Consider the following 11,122-nt stretch of genomic DNA (forward strand, 5'->3'; position numbering starts at 1 on the left):
AATCGAACTAAACATTCTTGATCATTGAGCAGGTTAAGCCCAGCGTTTGTTTTCCAAATCCATAGTGGTGAATATAGATGACCATAAAGTGTCAAAATAAGTTTCTGTAAATAAATATAGTTTTACTCATCATTCATTTATCTTGTAGATTGAAAAAAAAGAAAGAAAAGTTCTAACAAACATGTTATCAAACACATATTTATGTTAATGAATAGATTTAAATATCTGTCTACAACAATTTAAATAAATAGACCTAAACTAAGTAGCCTATTTTTCAAGACTATTGAAACATTTCACATGAAAACGTGTGAATACATAATTCCAAATATATGGTTTGTTCAAGGTAGAATCTGTGAATGTGATAAACAATGTAAAAGTGTTCCAAAAATAATTAGATGGAAATTATAAAGTGCACTCAATCAGACCTTAATCATTATGGTTGTGTATATGGTAAATAGACTGCAATTATATTGTGTCAAAGTGGCTTAAAGTCCAAACTGTCTATATCAGGGGTCATCAAACTACGGCCCGATGCTTCTGTGAGCAGACTTTTTCGAAGTTGAAACACCTTAAATCTCCAACCAGATCCAGACTCACTGATCAACATTTATTAGCTATTATGACTGGCAGTAACAAATATGGAACCTGACGCTTACTGTCGTCAGGCAAAAGCAGACTCACAGTTCACACTGTATGAGGAAGGATAATGGAAATTATTGAAATAAATACAATTTCTGCATTACCATTATGAAGTACAATTATACAAAGCACAGACAATACATCCAGTATACATAGTAAATAGCTTTTTTGGGTGTGTTTACTATTTCACCTGCGGTCCGGCCCCCGAAACACTGAAGAACAGTAATCTGGCCCTTTGGTTAAAAAGTTTGAGGACCCCTGGTCTACATAATTATTTTGTCTACATAAGGAATTAATCACATTTACCCTTCTTTAGGCTTGTTCCAAAAACACATCATTTTGTAGAGGATGTTGTCCCCCTCTATAGTCTCTCAGAATTTAGAGGTAATTCCAGACTCACCAAAGGACAAGTGGAGGTACGTAGAGTATGTGGAAGCCACATAATCATCCAGATGGTTTCAATGTTATCATGATAACCGTCTTTTCTCTCACTTACTATTTAGGATCTTATAAACACGTTTGGCCCTGTCTATATGAATCCACAGCAAACAAAATTGCCACTGACAAAGAGTGTCCTAGCCTGTCTATGGACACTCGAACCAGGAGTCATATAGGGGTATTTCAGACCGATTCAGTATCACAAAATCCACTCTTGCCAAACATCTCCATGAGTTTTGTACTCTGGTAAATACACACATGGCACAGCACATTTCCTGGCCTTTAGGACAAACCCTGCACAATTCTTTGTTAGGCTTTCAAGCAGCTGGATTTCCAAACACTATCTGTGCAGTAGATGGATGCCACATTCATATTCAGAAGCCACACTGTGACAACCCCCTGGCATATTTTAACAGGAAACAGTTCTATTCTATCATTCTCACTGGATTTCTGAAAGCAAAGTTTAGGAGACTCTGATGCCTGCACATGAGGAATGTCCAGTCCATCAGCTCAGCAGTGTCAGCTTGTTGCATTCTACACAATGTTTGCTTGGAGCCAGGAGACCAAGGTGATGATGTGCAGGATGAAGAGAATGATGAACAGCATTCACTACAACCTCACAACCAAGATGCAGTTTATTATAGAGACATAACAAAAAAAATGTTTTGTGTCATCTTTAACTTCATGCCTGTTGGAGATCATTTTATGTTCAACTTGCTTAACTGTTCACAGTAACAGTAATTGTGACCGGGGTGCCCAAATGTTCACACACCACTGTATTTTATAGATGCATTGTTAAACAGTAAACTTCAGTATGCTCACCAATGTGCCCAGTATGAGTCACTAATGAATAATGTGGTTAATAAGTACATTGTACAATTGTGTAGAAGTTTGTGCTTCTTCGAGCATGGACACATCAGTTATTTAGGCATTGATGATGAATAGTGGCTGTGGTTTATTGAAGATGAATCTCTTAACACAATCATCATCTGAACAAGATTGTTTTGTTCTTCCAGAACAGTTTACCTTCTGGCCTTGGTTCTTGTAAAGAAACATGACACCATGCTCATCCACACATTTTTATTTATGTAGCATATTTTAAAATGTTTACAAAGTTTACAGAGAAGAATGAAAAATAAATCAAAGTGTAATAGTGATAGTGGTATTAAAACAGTTAAGATATAAAATATTAAAGCAATTCAGATTGCTTTATATTAATAAAATTAGAAGACAAGAACCATCAGAAGTTCTAGAAAAACATCAAGATAAAAAGATCTGTTACATTAAAGAATATCAGGTAGCCTACTTGAGTCTTTTCATGATATGGAATGATAATTATAAAATATGTTGCAATTTGTACGAAAATAAACTGTCATGCTACTAGAAAGCATGATAGTATTTCGCACATATCAGGTCTTTAAGACAAATAAACTGAGATTTACATTTTAGAATGAAACGAAACAACCGCCAGAGGATTCAGCGGAGCTTCTAGCCAATGAGGATTAAGCTCTGTCGTCATCAAGCCGTCTCCCAGGCAGCGCAGCCCGTGGAGAGCAACTGCAGCGACTGTTTCCGCCGCCTGCAGCCGCCCCGCTCTCGCGAGATTATAACCAGTCTGTCATCGTGACGCGCCGGTGGCGCCGACGCAAGTCGGACAAAAAAAACTTACCGGCATGCACCGTACCGAGCCAGGCGGCGATCGGTCTGCGCAGCGCCGGGTTAAGTCGAACAAGCCTACTGAATTGTCCCATAGTTACCTAGCCACTGGGATGCACAGACAAGCTCGGATAAATAGGGAGGGTTGTGTCAGGAAGGGCATCCGGCGTAAAAACTGTGCCAAATCCCGCCGGCGACCCCTAATGGGCAGAAGCCGGAAATGCCGACCCCGTAACCGAAAAACGGGACAAAGGCTGAGGAACAAGAAGAAGGTGTGTTCCTTACTGATATTCTGATAATGTTCAAGTTTACACATAAAAACCTTCTAAACAGCTGTTTTTTTCCAAATGCTATAAATAATAAAAAATCTGTACTTAAACATCATTTAAAGTTCAAATGTATGTAAATCAGTGAGATTTTATAGTAATTTGCATAGTTTTCCATAATCACATAATAAATATTCTGGATGTATAAGGGGTGAAGGGTAAATTTTGTTTCAAGGTAATGTAGTTAAAACAGAGAAACAAAGTAGCTGACAATTTTTTTGCAGTAATATTAGTGTCATCATTTTTGTAGGTTTAAATTTCTGGGGTCAAATTAACCCCACTGATAAAAATTTTTTAGTAAATTAGAGGGAAACAGGAGAGTTTAGTACATGTGTAATTAGATGTTTTAAAAATCGTCACGTAGCACTGTCGCCTCAAAGCAAGAAGGTCCTGGGTTCAATTCCCAAATGGACCGATTCGGATCCGTTCTGTGTGTAGTGTGCATGTTCTCCCCGTGTCTGCGTGGGTTTCCTCCCACAGCCCAAAAACGCTTAAGTGGATATAGAAAATTGCCCATGACGGTATCTGACATTGAACTTGAACTGATGAATCATGTGTAACCTGTAACTACCTGTCCTGTCATGAATGTAATGACAGTGTAAAACATGACATTAAAATTCTGATAAACAAAAAATAAAAACCGTTGTTGCAAGACACAATAGTAAAAAGTAAACAAAACATATTGATTCACATCTAAAAAACAAACAAAAAAAAGAAAGAAAGAAACCCAACACTTTAATTAAGTCTACTTTAAAACCGTAACGTCAAGCTGTTTAGCAGGACCTAAAGTCGGGATTATTTAAGATCATAAAAAAGGTTTTGCTTCTTTGATAAAAAATGTCTTAATGCTAAACTAAATTAAAGGTACTTACATTGTCTCCTGTAGTATACCGTAGTAGAAGTAGCAAACGAACACTCCGAGGAAACATACCATAAACTTAATTCTTTCGTTCTGCCAGAGTGACGCTTTCACTGCACTTTTACCGGCCATAGCTTCAGTAAGCAGAGCAAATCCCGGTATGGACACACAGATAGATCCAGAGCCACAGGCTCCGCTCCCGTCGCGCTCCCGCTCCACTCTAGCAGCCGCTCCGAGCCCCAGAATGATGGCGCAGAGCTTCTAACCTCAATCACGACTTTACTGTAGCTTTATCAACCCAAATCCTCCAATGCGTTCTGTTTCTGTATGACAGATGTTTAAATGCCTTATACAACACAGCACAACTACTGGTGTGCAATAAAGTACAGATTTCTAATCATGTATCCCGCTGCATCTCGTAACTCTGTTTTAACTGAAATGAACAATGACAGCATTAAAGTAGACTGTGTTATTTAAACTGCATTTCTGTCTGTAGCTTCGCCTTCCCAAGTGCCAAGTGTCTGATGTTTTGATATTTAACGCAGCAGAGAAAAAGCGCTCCTGTAGGACCGTTACATTTCAGATGGTCTATTGTATGTGCCTGTTTTTCAATAGACTTATAAACATGCCGAGAACCCACACATTGCACTTACACTACTTATAACTACACGTAATCAAATGCGGAGTAAGTATATTCACTCCGAATCCACAGTGTTATTTTACTGTCTCTAAAATTCAGCACACAATTATATGACTATCCAACAATGACTAGGTTCTCACACAGGGACAATTTCAGACCACTAAATAAATGTAAAATATTTTTTTATTTATCGGCCATTTATTTTTTTAGCCATTTTGCATCAATGCATGAAACCGTGGCTTTTTGGTTTTACGAACAAACCACGTAAATTTCATTGTTAATTACTAATACTGACAGGCTTTTGATCAAGGCAGCTAAATACAAAACCAACAGGTCTTTCCTCAGCCAGTGCGCCGCCTCGGTATGTGGAGGATTCTGATTGATCTAGGCAAAGCAGACTCCAGCGAACCACAGAGCAGACATAGTTTAGGGGGCGTGGCAAAGCACAACTACACGTGTCTGGAAAACTCATTCATCGGCACCCTTAACTGGTTCTATTTATACTAATTCCACCTTTAGCTAAAAGAAGCATTTCTCTTTCGTGCTCCTGCATAAGGAGACGACTAGATTGTTTACTAGATTACTAGACTTGATTGTTTACTCTTTTACACTTTACCTAAATAAAATAAATAAATGCACATGACCCCTTCAATGTAGAAAATGCTTCAAATCAGTGTGGTCGATTTTTGGAGCACTAAACTTGTACCAATCTGAGACCTGAATCTGATTATGTTTATCTTCATATTTTAAATTAATTTATTTAGTTAATAACCTCTTTATTTTGGCAAGTGTGGCAGCAGGTCCATATCATATCACAGAAAAAGGCCAAAAGTCAAAGCACACTTTGGGGTACAATGCAATACCCAAGGAGCTATTAAACAGAAATGTTTTTCTGTTATTAGTTATTAAGGAGGTGGAAAAACATACACAGACAAAAAGACAACCTGCTAAACATCTGCCTTTTTGAGCTGTAAAGCACTCTAAGACCTGTATTAATTTACCGTTAAATGAATTTAATAAATATTTGTACATGAATATTGTCACCCCTTATTCCTAGATGAATGAAAACATTTTTGATAACTGAAATTAATAGAACACAGTCAACAATTTAACTTAGCACAGCAGGTAGTGTCTGCATAGGTTTTTTCCACCTTCAAATAAATGCCAGTACATAGATGGTTTAGGCCTTGCCACTAAGTACAATAGAGTGAGTAATTGAGTTTGAGAGAAGACCTGCAGTGAGGTGGTGCATAGACTTCAGATAGACCCATTACAACCCTAATCAGAGGTTACATTAGGGTAAATGAATGAGAAGCAACAAAGAAACACCATCCTGCTTTCTCACAATCTATGTGGAATAGGCCATACGTATAAAAATAGCATTTATGAAAGTCTCAGTTGTTTACAAGAAAGAAAGGGTCAATTTGCCCACACATTGTTTTCACAATGTTGACAATACATGATTGTAAGACATTTTAGTATCTACTGTCCATAACATAAATAAAAGTTCCAAAGCAGGGGTGCCCAATATGTTGATCGCGATCTACCAGTCGATCGCACAGTGCACGATGGTAGATCGCGCCTCATTCAAACAGGTCAGAGTGATTAAAATGAAATGTGGCCACTTTCTTTAATTTGCGGTTTGTTACCATAGCTACGCCTCAGCCCGCCTAAAGCACAGCGAATATAGAAATATTTTCATTCATCAGTAGCCAATTTGCACTATTTTTGTAACTTACACCGTTTGTGAAGATGAGTGCACAACCAAGCACAAAGAAACCAAAAACGGTTTGATTCGGCCAAGACCACTGCAGACGGATGTTTCGTTCATACGTGGAAAAAGCTGACGGAAGATATTCAGATCTCATGTTACATACAGAAATTTTAACCCTACAATCTGACATTCATATCAAGTCAGGGGCCTTTGCTGGACAATTTTGCAACTGGCTAAGGAAAAATATCCAAACATAAAAACATGTGCCACATACTTTTTTACAACATTTTTGGATCAACCTACTTGTGTGAATCAGCCTTTTCTCACATGAAAATAATCAAGTCTAAATATCGGTCTGCCCTTATATGGAGCTCAAACGCTGCCATAAGTATTTGAATCTGAATTTTATAAATTTGAAATATTTCAATCTGAATTTTATAAATTTGAAATATTTCAATCTGAATTTTATAAATTTGAAATATTTAATGGCGTAATTTATAAATTTGATATTTAACAATGCTTTTTTGTGATTTGAACTTGTGAGGTAATGACATTTGCTGTTGAAAAAATTTCATTTCAAAATCACAACTTGCAATTTTCAGATTTTAAAAATTCAGATAAAAAAAATTCAGATCTCTCAGATTCAAATCTCAGAAATACGAATTCAAGCTTGAGGTGAAACATCTATGGAGCTCAAACGCTGCCATAAGTATCTGAATCTGAATTTTATAAATTTGAAATATTTAATGGCGTAATTTATAAATTTGAAATATTTCAATCTGAATTTTATACATTTGAAATATTTAATGGCGTAATTTATAAATTTGAATTTTAACAATGCTTTTTTTGTGATTTGAACTTGTGAGGTGGTGAAATTTGCTGTTGAAAAATTTTCATTTCAAAATTACAACTTGCAATTTTCAGATTTTAAAAATTCAGATAAAAAGAATTCAGATCTCTCAGATTCAAATCTCAGAAATACGAATTCAAGCTTGAAGTGAAACATCCGGGTTTCCCAGGAAAAGTAAACTTTCCAGAGCGATCGAACGCAGCATTTAACCAATCACAGCGCTGCCTCACCTGCGTTCATGTCTGTGGAGGAGAAATGAATCCCAATGAGGAAAGTGCATCCAAAGTTCTTCAGATCCACAGTCAGCTAATTATTTATAGTTCTGGTAAATACTCAACGTGCTTTACGGCAAGTTTTATATTTTGCATTATGTAACGCTGGTGGCGTGATAACGCGCGGGGTAAGGTTAGTTAGCGTTAGCTAGCTTGTTGGTAGTGGTTAGCTAAGAGTTTTGCTTGGCATGAGCTGGTCTGAGTTTAGGAAGGCATGGATATTCCGTTGCTTGCACATATTAAAATGGGGAGTTCAGAAATGTTGTGAAACTTCTTTCCTGGTGTGCCGTATAGCACTTCAGAGTTCAGTCTTTACCTCATTTACCTAACACACCTGGTTCGACTCATCTGGTCAGTTGAGGTTGACACTTTGGATGCACTTACCTCATTGGGATTCATTTCTCCTCCACAGACATGAACGCAGGTGAGGCAGCGCTGTGATTGGTTAAATGCTGCGTTCGATCGCTCTGGAAAGTTTACTTTTCCTGGGATACCCGGATGTTTCACTTCAAGCTTGAATTCGTATTTCTGAGATTTGAATCTGAGAGATCTGAATTTTTTTTATCTGAATTTTTAAAATCTGAAAATTGCAAGTTGTAATTTTGAAATGAAATTTTTTCAACAGCAAATTTCACCACCTCACAAGTTCAAATCACAAAAAAAGCATTGTTAAAATTCAAATTTATAAATTACGCCATTAAATATTTCAAATGTATAAAATTCAGATTGAAATATTTCAAATTTATAAATTACGCCATTAAATATTTCAAATTTATAAAATTCAGATTCAGATACTTATGGCAGCGTTTGAGCTCCATACACCCTTACTGATGAACACTTGGAGGACTGCTTGAGAATTGGTATCAGCAGCTACGGTCCAGACTACATAAACCTGGCTGAAACCATTCAGTGCAAATTATCAGAATAAGGTTTGGGTGATTTGTTATGCTAAATATCAATATAGGCAACTGAAGCGCATTTAAAAAGCTTTAAAGCTTTTTTAAAAATTGATGAAAGAAAGCCCTCAGTCAGTAAACACAGTTAATTTATCAAAAAGTAAATTAGTTAAAAATTAAATATGTTTGACTGTTTTAATTAAAGTTTCAGGGACTTAAACAACTTAAATAAATAACATTTTTCTGTTTTTTCCCAAGTAAAGTCTCACCCCACATTCTTCAATGAATCACAGCAATACAAAAACATAATCCTGATTTCACGGTGCCACAGCTGGTAGTGTTGCTGCCACAACACTCTAGATCACTAGGTTCAATGTACACCTCCATATGTTGTGAGGAGCTGAGCATGTGGTGGGAGTAGCATGCCAAACTCTTCACAGGCAGTTAGTTTTGAACCTAGGTTGTCAGGACAAGGGTTCTGTACAGTGCTCACACGTCCTGCTGTACCACCATGCTGCCTACTTTTGTAGAACAGAACGAAAGTGTGTTTTTCTGAATGTTCGGTGGGTTGAAAAATTTCTCAGTATTGACAGTCTCAAGTTCCTTTAATTATCAGCTACACAAAATCTTGTCAATTTAACAAACTTCAATAACAATTACAATAACAAAGTAATATCTTGCTTTTTAATCACTTTATGTGAATTAAAAACAACAAAGTAAAGAAAGCTTATCAAAATTTTGCTTATCAAATTTTTGAACGTATGACAACAAAGAACCTTTGAAAAATATAACAAGTTAAGGAAATATTAAGACACCCTGATAACCATCAATTTAACAATCTTTTCAAACAAAGAACAAAATGCATTGAGCTGAAATTAAACTGAACTGAATCTGATTCACAAAATGTTTTAGACATTTAAAAACAGTCCCACCAGGATCTTTGCAAAAATATTTATATTATAACTTTGATATTTGTAATATTTCCTCTCATCTGGTAAAACAAAATAGTGTTCCTCCATCCTATCACCTGGGAATCAAGTTCAAATGCAGAAAACCAATTAACAGGTTGGATGCCAAAAACGAATCTCAGATTGGGAAGAATTGCAGTCCTGTCCTTCAAACAAAGTGACCTGCCCCAAGGACCTGGAACAGGAAATTTGAGTACTAAAATGCATTAAAGTACTAAAAATTAAAGTATTAAAAAATGCAAGATTTCTGACATTCTTTTATACTTTGTGTTGGCAACATAAAAGTCAATTTCTGACAATATCTTCAAAAAAATGTTGCTCTAGTAGGGTTGTAGCCTAGTGGTTAGAGAACTGGACCAGTTATTGAAAGGTCACCAGTTCAAGCCTCACCACTCCCAGGTTGCCACTGTTGGGCCCTTAAGCAAGGCCCTTAACCTCAATTGCCTAGACAATATACTGCCACAGTACTGTAAGTCGCTTTGGATAAAAGTGTCTGCTAAATGCCGTAAATGTAGTACAAGAGTACAACTTTTTTTCTTTGCATATTTTGTAGAATGTTCAGGTACTGCTTGCTCATATTTATATATATTTGTTACAATAATGGTAAAAGCAATTCTGGATGAATTACACAGTGCAGAGATTTTGTAGAGAGGCAAAAAAATATTGCAATTACTGTTGAACTTAAAAAGCTTATTCCTGGAGAGACTGTAAAAACATCTAATGCAAAATGCAAAAAAGTTTACATGGTTAACCACTCATGCATACTAAGTCATTAACACAAATACAAATTATTTCTGTACAAAAGTTGATAGATGCATACCAACTAAATAATGTACAAAATATATATTCAATATTTAAAAATACTTTTTAGGAATACAGAAAAAAACACCTAAAGGACATCGTTCATCTATGTTACTGATGGGGTGGCAATAAATTTATAATAGATAAAGAATAACTATGAGAACAAGCAGGGTTTTTTTTTACACACAATATTATATATTTATTACAGGGTGCTTGGTTGGTGCAGTGGTCTTTTAACACCACAGCTGAGAACCGTGTTCTAATTTTAGCAAGTGCTATCGGGGAACCGAACCCACTGTGACCCTGACCAGAATAAATAAGTGGTAAAAATGAAAAATAAATGAAATGTTTATGCTTAAAGTTATGCAAGGAAACAGGAGTGGCATGGGAAAGGAGTCCAACACAACTGGTCACTGTCGTATGCTTTAATAGTTAACAAATTGTGCAACCGAATCAGGACCGAACAGTCTAGAGCTTTAAGCAAGCTGTTTGTGGCTATGAGCTAAAAATTACTTGGCCCTGCTTTTCAAATTAAGATTAAAATTTTCTTCTATTAACCATGCTGGCCAGTCAATTTCAAACATCTGACTCGTCCAAAGTTATGAGCCACAGCTCATAAAGACAAGGTCGGCTGGTTGTATGGGTCTTGGTGGAAGCATGTGCAAACTAGTACTCTCCCAAAATGTTGACTGTAATTTGGTAGGTAAAACCTAAAAAGCAGGGGGGAATTTGCCATTTCTAAACTGAAGAGAAAGTGGGATAACAAACTGAAAATATTTAATATAGGCAAAATGTTAAACATTTCATACAGACAAAAACAAACAAAAAACACAAGTGAAATAATGCCCTGTTAAAGTGCTATGGGGAAAAGAGTGTCTGTGGGAAGTATAAAGGGAGTGTTATTAAGCTACATTAATGTTTCCATGTTATTTTTATTTATTTAAGATACTAAAAATTACTCTTCCAAAATTAACAATTAAGGTAATTGTACACTTAGGATTGCTATTACAGAGTGTTTCTTACATTTACTTTGACTTTTATTTTATTGCGGACAGGATTAACC

Source organism: Trichomycterus rosablanca, chromosome 22, assembly GCF_030014385.1.
Source record: "Trichomycterus rosablanca isolate fTriRos1 chromosome 22, fTriRos1.hap1, whole genome shotgun sequence".
In the NCBI taxonomy this organism is placed as follows: domain Eukaryota; kingdom Metazoa; phylum Chordata; class Actinopteri; order Siluriformes; family Trichomycteridae; genus Trichomycterus; species Trichomycterus rosablanca.